Below are 12,361 nucleotides of genomic sequence, written 5' to 3'. Positions count from 1 at the left end.
CTTTGGTGGTGCTATTTGAGGATCCAACCAGCCTCTGGGCTGATGACCTAACAGAAGATGAATAATGTAACTGAAAGGCAAACTAACAAACAGCAAATTAGACCTGCGCTGCAGGCACATTAGAAACAATGAGAAAGAGACAGTAAACAATGTGTTGAGTGTCATTTCTTTATGTAGTTTATTGAGATTGTGTTCAGTTGTGATATTAGCAGAAGTACAGAAGATTTATTTCATCATAAGAAGGTATTTAATGGCAGTAAAAAATTAAAAGGAGTAATTACAAGACATGATTAATCTCGCACACCGTTCGAGTTTCACATATCCTTTTCGTCTAATTTTCTACCTCACAGAAGGCTATCGTGACATATTTGCTTTAATTACTGTAGTTATTGCTTATGATCATGGAATAGGCTAAATTAACTTGGCATATTAATGTCTTATTACAGGTTTCAATTTATTAACCTTTTCATTGCTGAGATAAATTCTCTTTTGTAAAAGCCCTGTGCTGAATTATTTTTAATAATTAACTTCAATACATAAAAGTCGGAAATAAGATGGGAAAAACCAGAGGGTTCTTGCCTGCTTATCATATATTTTTATACTAAATATGCAAGGTCCTAAAGTGATTTTTCTAACATAAAATTAGCTATATGTTGCACAGGAAATTCAAGGTTGTCCAACATAAAAGGCCAACAATTGAACAAAAATCAAACTAATAATTAAAAATAACAGTAAAAAGCTCAACTTACATGTTTCAGTGGCTACAGGTGGTCCTAGCTGTCCATGTCCAAGCACCAATATATAAATAAACTGAAGACAATGAATGAATGAATGTTGTATGGCTTTTAGTGCCGGGATATCCCAGGACGGGTTCGGCTCGCCAGATGCAGGTCTTTCTATTTGACGCCTGTAGGCAACCTGCGCGTCGTGATGAGGATGAAATGATGATGAAGACAACACATGCACCCAGCCCCCGTGCCATTGGAATTAACCAATTAAGGTTAAAATCCCCGACCCGGCCGGGAATCGAACCCGGGACCCTCTGAACCGAAGGCCAGTACGCTGACTGTTCAGCCAACAAGTCGGACACTGAAGACAATAACTTCAGGGGTGTCTAAAATGAGTAAAAATGTATCTAAATTTTACGGTAAAATATTATTCAAGATAAAACACTGAGAATGTATTAAAAATTCCTATACATCTTGGTTTGATATCAAAATAAAAAATGGTCCAGACCAGTTAATCAAGGGTTGTACAAAACTGGTAATTCCAAAACTGTGGGTAGCCTACATTTTTTCAAATCGCATGTCTTCTTTGGAAGTGTTCATTTGCACGAAATAAGTTCATCTCCTTCAGTACCTTACTAGGGTATGATAGTTTCCGAAGCAGGGGTGTACACAGAGTCCAACGTCGCATTTTTCACACATATATCTACTTTCTTTCCTCTTTTTCTCATCAAGCGTGGTGTTTGAGTACCTAGAGTAATACCACTGTCTGTGTCATCAAAATCGTGCACAACTGGAGTAAACATATTATCCTGCCGTTTGAACATAGGAGAACAGGTACGGCTTCTGTTTCTCATGCTTTGCACAAGTGGTTGGACAACTTCCGTACTTTCATTATAATCGGTGTCATCACTATCATCATTATTCTCGAAATTACTAAAATTGGAATATTCATCTCGGATTCGGTAAGATCGCGCGCTTTACTGGCAGTCGACATACTGTAGCTTATAATACCAATATAATGGTCCGTTATTGGACATTATAAATTTTCCAGCTAACTCATTCTTGGTTGCCTGCGTTTCGCCCTCTAAGTTAGGCTCATCAGTTGGGACTTAGCACACCACCCAAGACGCAAGGCTAGTGCATACCGTGGAGGCCACTGCATAGGCTACTTGAAGCCACCAGCAGTGCCAATGCACTATGAGAGCTATGTCTCATTTCCAAAATTTGATGCCTGCCTGGCCATCAGATAATACAGATGTTGATTCCCAAAGGGAATTTAAAATATTTGTCCCGAATGAGTAAATTTATAATTTAAAGTAAATGATAGGAAGCTTGTTAATATAAATATAACTGAAACATAAATGTGGACCGTTTGCATGAGGTCGCAGCTTGCTTTCTTACATTTTTTTCTGATTTATTTAGCTGAGTGGTTAGCGTCATTTCTTTTACAAGTCAGTTTCTTATTTTAGCCTCATATGTATATATTTGATTTGTTTTGCTTTGCTTTGATGTGTGAGACGCAGTGTACGTCTCGGGGCTTAACTGTAAATGTAAATAAGGAATCAAATTAAAATCAGGAAGGACTAAATTAAAGTATTATTAATGGGAGCTCAAGGTGTGTGGAAACATGCTGTCACATTTTCTGGGATTTATTGCATGATGTGTGAATGAGAGTGTGTGAGATGGTGGATTTTGGATCCACAAATTTTGATAGCATCATCTTCACAACTATTTTGTATATCAAGATTGTAAATTAGTGAGTGATTCACGAGTTCTGCAAATGCAGTTTCGTATTTTGAGTACCGAATATTAGAATAAGTTTTCTGTAAAATTTACTATTATCAATGCGAGTTTCTTGAGATGTAGGATTGAGATATTTCAGTAACTTCCCGATGTTCAGACATGATTGATTGTCTATGTGGAAATTTCCTAGTGTCCGTTAATCATATTTATTACAGACTTGGCCACTTTTCTTTTTTTTATTCATGTTTAATTTTGAGCGCGAGTGCTTTGATATGCGACCAGTGTGGTCTTGTTTCTTTTCATGCGAGCGTATGTTAGACGACGTCATTTTATAGACTTTTCCAGATTCGGCAACTTTGGACATGAGATTTTATTTAGTGTGATTTTGAGTAAGAGGACGCAATCCTCATCTGAAAGGCCTGCATTTTTCTTGATTGTGTGACTTGCCTCAGGTAGACTGTTGAGCAGCGTGTGTAAAGGGTTGGACCCTGTGTTTTAATGATTGCTGCATTATTTTGAGAGACATGATTCTCCGCTTTGCGTCATTCCACTGTGTGTTGGCGAGGGTGATATGTTTGTCTACCGAGGAGAGTTTTATTTGAGCGGCCTATACTTCGTGATGATTTTATGGGTTTTTGCCCATGTCACTACGTGTTGCAGTAGAGGAGATTTTTATATTGTGACATACGTTTGGTTTTTCTTTCATGATATAACTGCGCTGAGGAACATTTGTGTCATGTAATTTATTTCAGGAACCAGCACTGAATTATGTGTTGAAAGTTAAAGCCTCCTCTGTAATTTTTTTTGAATTTGTGTCATATAATTTATTTCAGGAACCTGCGTTGAATAGGAAGTGTTGCTTAAAGTGTAATTTGTTTCCTTATATTTTCCATTGAGGCTTTGAGCGAATGAGAGTTGCGTGAATCCTGCATGCTTTTCTTGGTGATCCCTGGCAAATATGATATCATGTTTCTTTGAATGTGTATATTTGCCATTTATGTGATTTTGATTTGTGTGGTTCCGATCCACATGGTTTGTTGTGCTCATGAGATTGCTCATGATACAGGGTGTATATATTTGTGCATAGGATGTTTTACCACTCAGTGTGTCATATTTTGTACAGTTAGATTAGTTTTTGTCTCCCCATTTTGCGCATTAAATCACGTCTTTTCTTAAGGTTAGGGCCCCCACTGCAATGTCAAGTGTGCAGGAAAGGGGAACGTACTCATCTACAGTTCAAAGTGTTACCAAAAAGTAAAGCTAGGAGCATGGTGCGAGCACGCAAGCCCAAGGTGTAAATTTAATGAAACTTCAAGATTTGATATGTTAAGTATGTGTGTTGGCATACATTGTACATTTGTAATATATTTTTGATTCTGAAGATGGACTTTATCAAGCTGAAAGAAAAAATTCTGAGTCATGTTAAAAGAATTGGATCAATTTTTTTGCTAATGTTTTTTCATATTTATCTTGTTTATTTTAATAAACAGATTATCCTCTAAAAACTGACGCCGTGCTTTGCCTTGCTTTATTTTTTTGCAAGTTGCTTTACGTCGCACGGACACAGATAGGTCTTATGGCGACGATGGACAGGAAAGGGCTAGGAGTTGGAAGGAAGCGGCCGTGGCCTTAATTAAGGTACAGCCCCAGCATTTGCCTGGTGTAAAAATGGAAAACCACGGAAAACCATCTTCAGGGCTGCCGACGCCTTGCTTTATTTGTAGTTCATAGTTGACCTCACCGTGTCCATATTTAGTTATATGTTCCTCATCAAATCCAGGGTGTATATATTTTTAGGGCATTATTTTTGTCATAGTTCAGACTGAGCACGCCTGGGATTGGCTGACTAGTCTGGGACAAATTACCTTGATGGTAGAAACGGAGACACTATTGACCTGGATTGGAAATTAAGAAACTGTAGGATGCTGCTGTTCCCTTTTCATCCATATTACAAAGTCCAACAAATGAAACCAGAACGTAGACCTATTATAAAACATTCATTCAATGCCACAGGTCATCATCATCATTTCCCTTTATCCAGCTGTAGCCGGGTAGGGGCAAATATGGTTCCTCTCCACTTTCTTCGGTCTTTCCACCACTCCTCCTCCAACACTGTGTCCCAGTCCAGGTTTCTTTCTATAATGCTACGTTGGATGGTATCCTTCCATCTCAATCGTGGTCGTCCACGGCCTCTCCTTCCTTGGATTTGCATTTCCATCACCCTTTTTGGCATTCTTTCGTCGCTCATTCGCTTTATGTGCCCAAACCATCTTAGTCGGCTCTTCTCTATTCTATCATTCATTTTTTCCACTCCAATTTCTTCCCGGATTTTCTCATTCCTTATTTTGTCTCTTCTACTCTTTTGTATCATACTCCTCAAGAATTTCATTTCGGCCGCCTGTATTCGACTCTCATCCTTCTTTGTCATTGTCCAAGTTTCTGCTCCGTAAGTTGTTATGTGTACGTAATACATCCTGTACATAGTATCCTTGTCCCATAACATATTTCTTACACTATGATAGAAACAACTTCCAGCTTGAATCCTTTTACTAATCTCAGCATCCAGTCGAGCATTCTCCATTAATTCACTCCCCAGGTATTTAAACGTTTCCACTACTTCCAGGTGCTTGTCTGCAAGTCTAATCTGACCTTTCCCTTCTTTCTCCCCTCTAGTCACAACAAGAGTTTTACTCTTTTCTACACTTATTTTCAATCCACATTCTTCAATCTTCCCATTCACCAAATTCAACTGTTCTTGAACCTTCCTGTCGTCTTCTCCCCAAATCACAATATCATCTGCAAATAACATCATGTTCATTTCTCTTCCTCCATATGCTGCTTTTGCTGTTCTCATGATGTCATCCATGACTAATGTAAACAGGATTGGTGATAGAACACTTCCCTGTCTCAGCCCACTAGTTATTTTGAACCAACTTGTCCTGCAAACTTGTGTTTGCACGCAACTACAACATTCCTTATACAATGCCATGATCATTTTTATTAATCCCTGTCCAATTCCTTTTTGCACCAGACTGTCCCAAACTTTCGTCCTAGGGACACTGTCATATGCCTTTTCAATATCAATGAATGTCATCACCATATCATTCCCGTACTCCCAATGCTTTTCCATTAGTTGTCTCATAATGAAAATGGGTTCTATTGTTGACCTTCCACTTCTGAAACCAAACTGTATCTGCTTCTCAACCCTCAACCTTATTCTACTTTCCAGTATCCTTTCCATTATCTTAGCAACATGGGATATTAGAGTAATTCCCCTGTAGTTCTTCAAAACTTTCTTATCACCTTTCTTGAAAATTGGGATGATTATTCCTTTTTGCCAATCCTCAGGGACCTCCTTATTCTCCCAGACCTTCCTGAGAACCCGATATGTCCAGCTCCAGCTGCCTTTATCATTTCATCTATTCCAGCAGTTTTTCCATTCTTCATCTTTCTTACTGCCATTTCATTTTCATTCATTGTAATTTTTTATCCATTTCTTCGTTAACTAATTGCCTTTCCTGATCGTCCATTGAATGACTGTCATCCGTTCTTATGTTCAGCAGCTTCTGAAAATATTCTCTCCATCTATTTCTTATTTCTTCTGGCTTTGTTAAAATTATGCCACCTTCATCCTTCACAAATCTGGTGTTTACTTGATCTCTCTTTTTGTTTCTTAAGATACCATACAGTAATTTCTTGCTGCCCTGCATATCATCTCTCAATGTCTATGTAAATAAGGCCCAGCTTTTCCTCTTTTCTTCCTCCACTACTTTCTTGGCCAAATTCTTTGCCTCCACATATTTTCTTCCACTTTCTTCAGTCTTAGATGTTTTCCATGCCATGCCATTTTCTTTTCCTTCACTTTAATCTTTACCCTATCATTCCACCAGTGTGTTTCTTTGTCTTTCACATTTCCTGATGTTCTACCACACACCTTTTCTGCACATCCAATCAGTGCTTCCTTAAATCTTTTCCATTCCTCTTCAACATTCCCCACCTCTGTCCTGGGTACCAAGGGTATTATTTCCCTTTGAAATTCTTCTTGTATGCTTTTCTTCTTCAACTTCCATACTTTAATTCTTTTCTCTCTTCTTAATTGGGGTTTTTCAATCTTTCCAACTTTCACTTTTCCTATCACAACTCTATGATCTCCACCAAAGGCTTCTTCAGGCATGGCTGTTACATCTACAAGGTTCTTCCGGTGTTCTTTCTCTATGATTATATAATCAATCATGGTCTTTGTTCGTCTGTCTCCCCAGCCATACCTTGTAATCTTCTGACTGTTCTTCTTCCTAAACCAGGTGTTTCCAACAATCATTTGATTCCTCATGCAAAAATCCACCAACAACTTGCCTTCTGGATTTACATTTCCATATCCAAAGGGCCCTACAACATCTTCCTTTCCTTGTCTTTCCATTCCAACTTGTGCATTTAGATCTCCCATCAATAGTACTTCCTTATCTTCTATCTCTCTCTCCACTTCCTCTAAGAAGTCCTCTAGATGTTCATCTATGCAACCAGTTTGTGGGGCATACAACTGAAATAGATCTTTCACGCCATTTTCAAACTGGAGTCTCATCATCATCATCCTATCACTGACGTACTTTGTATATTCCAGATATTCTTGGACTTCTCTTCTAAGTATGATGGCCACTCCATTTTTTGCTTCAGATCCTCCGCTGTAATACAGCCTGTATCCTTCTCTCAGAGGGATCTCCCCTGTACCCCTCTTCTTGGTCTCGCACAGTCCAAGTATGGCTATATCTTTTTCTATCATGAAGTCAACCAGTTCTTCTGTCTTTCCTGTCAGTGTCAGTACATTAACTGTTGCAATTTTGATGTAGTTTGGTGCTGGTTGCCCATTTTTCACAGTTCCCCCAGCACCTGAAGAGCTGCGCGTCGCTTTTAGCAGGGGACGCCCTAACCTTTTCCGAGGCACCATATCTGCTTTGTCCATATAGGCTATTGTTACGATGGGCTCGCCACACCCAAAGGCATTTTATACCTACTACCAGGTTCAAAATTAGACCGCCCCTAACATGGAGACAGACGCCTTTCGTAGCCGCTCCTCTGGAGTACAGACGCTACAGGTATGCCCCTTCCGCCATCTCCGCCATACCGAAGTCCACCTTCTCCGCCGTAGATGCCGTTGAGGTCTTCACTCGTAACCCTGAGCTGGGACCCATACCAGATGTTACACACCGGGTCAGTGTGCTCTGGGACTCTGTAATAAGTTGATGAATACTAATAAATAAAATCATGAATAAAAATATATGAATAAAATTACTCAAAAACTTAATAAAATTAATAAGCATAATTAACCAAAATGTCCGTAGTATGGGCGCCAGAGTTCACCAGAATGGATCCCTCGAATTTAGATAAGAGCATGATAAACTTTATATCCCAGGGCGTGTACATAATGCTGCGTACTGGTACATCTGCTGCAGGCCTTACCTAACCTCCTGAAAACGACTAATTAGGTAGGAACTGCACCTAGGTTCATCAATAACACTGATTCTAAAATAGCTAACTATATTCTTAACAAATTCCGTGCATGAGCACCTCATCAACATACAACATTATACATATAATACACACATAAAATATTGCTGGAAGACTCCATATTTACAACAATAATGAAAACCGTGGGAAAACGAAAGCGAGAACTAAGCTACCATTTGTAGATAGTCCGATGAACAATGTACATGTATGAAGATAAATACCCTTCACTGTCTCTATATCAATTCGACTTACCGATTCTCATAATCGGCAGTTATCACATCACACAGATACTGTACCTTGTACTACTGTGTTCACATATTTAACACTTGTTGTAAAGATCTATACACACGTCTGTCGATCCTCAACATAAATGTATGGAAAGTCTGAGATAGCTTTCACCAACATATAATGCTAGGCCACCACAAGTGCTACAATACTTAATGCGCAAGCACTCTCTACAATCAGCCACTTTCCACAAACATAACTAGACTACGCTCCATGAACGTTTGAAGTCCAGTCCATTGCTGCCGTGTCACTCCAGTACCGTGTATCAGCACCACTTCCTTCCCGTACAGTGCGTCAGTTGTAGTTGTAGTTGTCTTCCTTCTCGTTCCTTCATACAGTGTTACTGCTTCTAGTTGTAGTAGTTACCTTACAATCACCTTCACAATCACTCTTACAATGTTTCTTCACAATGTCCCATACAATGTGCCGGTTGCCGCCGTATGATCAACCTTTATACACATCAACATCCCCCTCCTCTCAGATGATACGTCTGGATTGGTGCTTGCCAGCCAATCATGAGTGAACCTCTTGTCAAGACATGCCCTGAACTTCTCCTTTCTCCCAAGAGATAAACAAACACTCGGGAGTTTTACATGAATCACCAAATTTTCCCTGGTACAACAACAAGCTTATCTCAACAGGCTGGGATATATACATGCCTAATGGAATTTCCCGACACAAGTACATCACAACAAGCACTGGGGCAGCCAGATGACTCATTCAAATTACCAGAGTTATTAAAGCAATGTTTTCCCACTCATGCAAAACATATTACTCATACCTACATATGTGGATATCTTCCAGCTTACCAATATAAATGGAAAAGTGTACAAATGAAATAATAATAATAATAATAATAATAATAATAATAAAAATAATAATAATAAAAAATAGAATACTGACAATAATATCTCTAACTTCTACATATAATTCTGGGGTGTGATATATGTACTATCACATAACGCCCCCTTGGTGAATCGATGATATCACATATTATGATTCACCATAAAACAGAACTTCATACATAACCTTATATTGGCATAACTGAACACATAATTTACTGTAATAATGATATATACATTGCGTCTACTGCATTGTATTCGCACACACGAAATACAATTTGTCCAAACAATAATAGTAATAATAATATGACTATGTACACACAACTCTGATTGTTTCATATAGCATTGAACACAATCCCTTCTTGCTACTGTACACATAACTCAAAATTGATAATATATACATCCAAGGTGCAGATCCTATCTCTTATATCTGCGAAGGCTATAGATATTAAATGTCCCAAGAACCTTATTTTCAGCGGTTAGGAGCCTATAAGCACACTTGCCTATTCTACTGTCCACAGTATACGGACCCTAATATAAATGAAAAAACTATACATAAACTTAACATCAGCATCGATAAGCGAGGAATGCGTACCGCATTAAAATCTAACTACGTCTAGATTACAATCTATCTCACACACAAACATTCATCCCATCCAGTCACACAAGAATCATACAAGCTTTCATTCGGAACATTCATAACCAAGAAATCCCTATTTCTGAAATGCGCGGGAATCTCACAATGTTTACTCTTCCACAAAACCATAATTAATGCAAGTAAACAGATCACATACTTTTTCACACATTCCACCTCGCTATCATTCAACACGTCATTCAAATCATTCACACAACTCTCAGACTTAAATAAAACATTACACACTCGCTTGAATAGACTTTCTTTCATCTCACGCACACTTCCATTCTCACACACGCTCACTCCATTACAGAAATTCTTACCATAATACACTTCGAAATTGCTGTCATTACTACTTAATGACTCAACAATCAAGTCATCTTCACCACCTCCTACTTGTACCACTTTCATGCCAACAACACTGCTACTTTCGACTCTCTTATCAGAAGTTTCATTAATCTCAGAGTCACCATTTTCACACATAATGGTCCTAACTTTACTCTCCTCACGTACACTTAAATCAACAAAAACATCCTCATGATGTATACTCCGTGAACACTCTTCACTTACAAAACAACCTTCATCAACTTCACAAAAATCTTCACTTTCAATTTCAGAAACTTCTGTAGGATTATCGATCGCAGCACCGCTATTACCATCACCACTAGCACAAAGTAAGATATCCGACACATCTTTCTTACTTTCATCACGCCCCCTATACACAAAATCTCCCTGAACACAAAACACAGGGTCATACAATAATTCCTCTTTCACGTCTAAATCATAACTTACCTGTTTCATCACGTGAATAGGAATTTCGGTATCGGACTGCCTATCTGACCCAACTAAGAAGTCCGATTCCGGTTTAAATTACTTGACGTGGACTGTTCACTATTATCATGTCTCGGCACTTGATCTGGAGGTCTTTGATCCGTACGCCCCCTACTTTCTGATTCCTCTTGATTAGGACTTCTGCTAAAATATTCCTGGTGATTAACTCCCTGATTAGACTGTCTGTTTCTCCTTCCGGAATTACCACCCTGATTCCCATGCCTAGAATGACTGAAATTCTGATTATTCCTATCTCCCGCTACCTGATTACCTTGTCTCCCATTATCCCCGTAATTTCTACCTTCACTTTGCCTAGTCCTCCCCTGCCCTTCCAAAGCATCAAACCTCTCTAACAGCTGCTCTAATTCCTTGATCGTAACAATATTCTGCATACATGCAGCTAATCCGACCTTCTCAGGAAAATGTCTCAACATCTGGCGGACTGTATCTCTTTCCGATGCTAGACCTTCAATATTCTGGCTGATCAGAACATGCGCCAAGAAATATTCCGTCATAGACACACCTTCCTGAGGTCTATATTTGCCAAATAGCACGCGATCTCTTTCCCTTCCCTGAATAGCTTCACTCCAAAATTTAGAACTAAATTTCTCCCTAAATTCCTCCAAACTCGAAATACCCTGTCTATAAACTTGAAACCAGGATCTCGCTTCTCCAACAAATGCAATATCCAACATCTCATCAGCCATACTCCACTCGATCAAACCATCGTCAAGATTCTTGGAAAACCGTTTCTCCACCGTTTTCAAGAATTCCATCGGATTAAACTGCCGACCATTAAACTTGGGTAATTCAGAGTCCTTCGTACAAGATATGTACCTATTACATATGCTGCTACCTACTTGGATTTGACTGATCTCCTGCCTTAACTTTACATGACATGCTTTAATTCCTTCTTCAACTACTATTCTGGCATTTCCTTCTACTGACTTGAGGTCTTTCTCCAATTTCTCAGTCTTTTCATCTATTCGCTTCGCTAAAACATTCTGGCTGGTTTTAATTCTATCTATTTCTTCGACTTTATCTTCTACTATTTTTATTCTCTTATCACATTCCTTGCTGTTTTCAACAAATTCCTTCCTAACAACATTAAATCGGCATTCGATTTTCTCAGTCAATTCCAAGCGTTGAGATTCAACCTTATTATTGACTTCCTGAATTTCCCTGCTTTGATGGTCAAACTTCTGGTTCAATTCATCTATTCTACCATTCACAGCACTACTTAAACTATCAATTTTACTAGACAATTCCACACTCACTAAATTTAACTCCTTACTTTGATTCTCAATCTTACTGGACAATTCCGTACTAACTGAATTTAATTCACTATTAATACTGTATATTTCATTACTTAAAAAACTCAATTCACTCTTCAACTCTTTACTCTGACTATCAATCTTGCTAGACAATTCAACATTATTATTATCGATTTTAATGGACAATTCATCACTCTTACTATTAGAAACAACACACTGATTATCGATTTTACTGTTAACAGCATTTAATTCACCCTTCAACTCATTACTGAACTGATTAAATAGTGATTGAAGCATACTAAGAGTTAAGGTCGCCCCTTGATCCCCTACATTCTGAGTTTGAGACGGGTTACTCTGTTCCTCACCCATCGTTGCCAATAGATCCTTCCTACTATCAGCCATTTTGCTACTCTCACTTAAATTAGATGAACTCAATGTGGTGGAATTCTTTTGACTTCTCTTATCCTGATTCATAGTACCAACAACTTTAACAACCTCTCTGCTTCTCAACTTTATAATACT

This window comes from Anabrus simplex, chromosome 3 (assembly GCF_040414725.1).
Source record: "Anabrus simplex isolate iqAnaSimp1 chromosome 3, ASM4041472v1, whole genome shotgun sequence".
Classification (NCBI taxonomy): Eukaryota; Metazoa; Arthropoda; class Insecta; order Orthoptera; family Tettigoniidae; genus Anabrus; species Anabrus simplex.
This window is presented reverse-complemented; position numbering follows the sequence as displayed.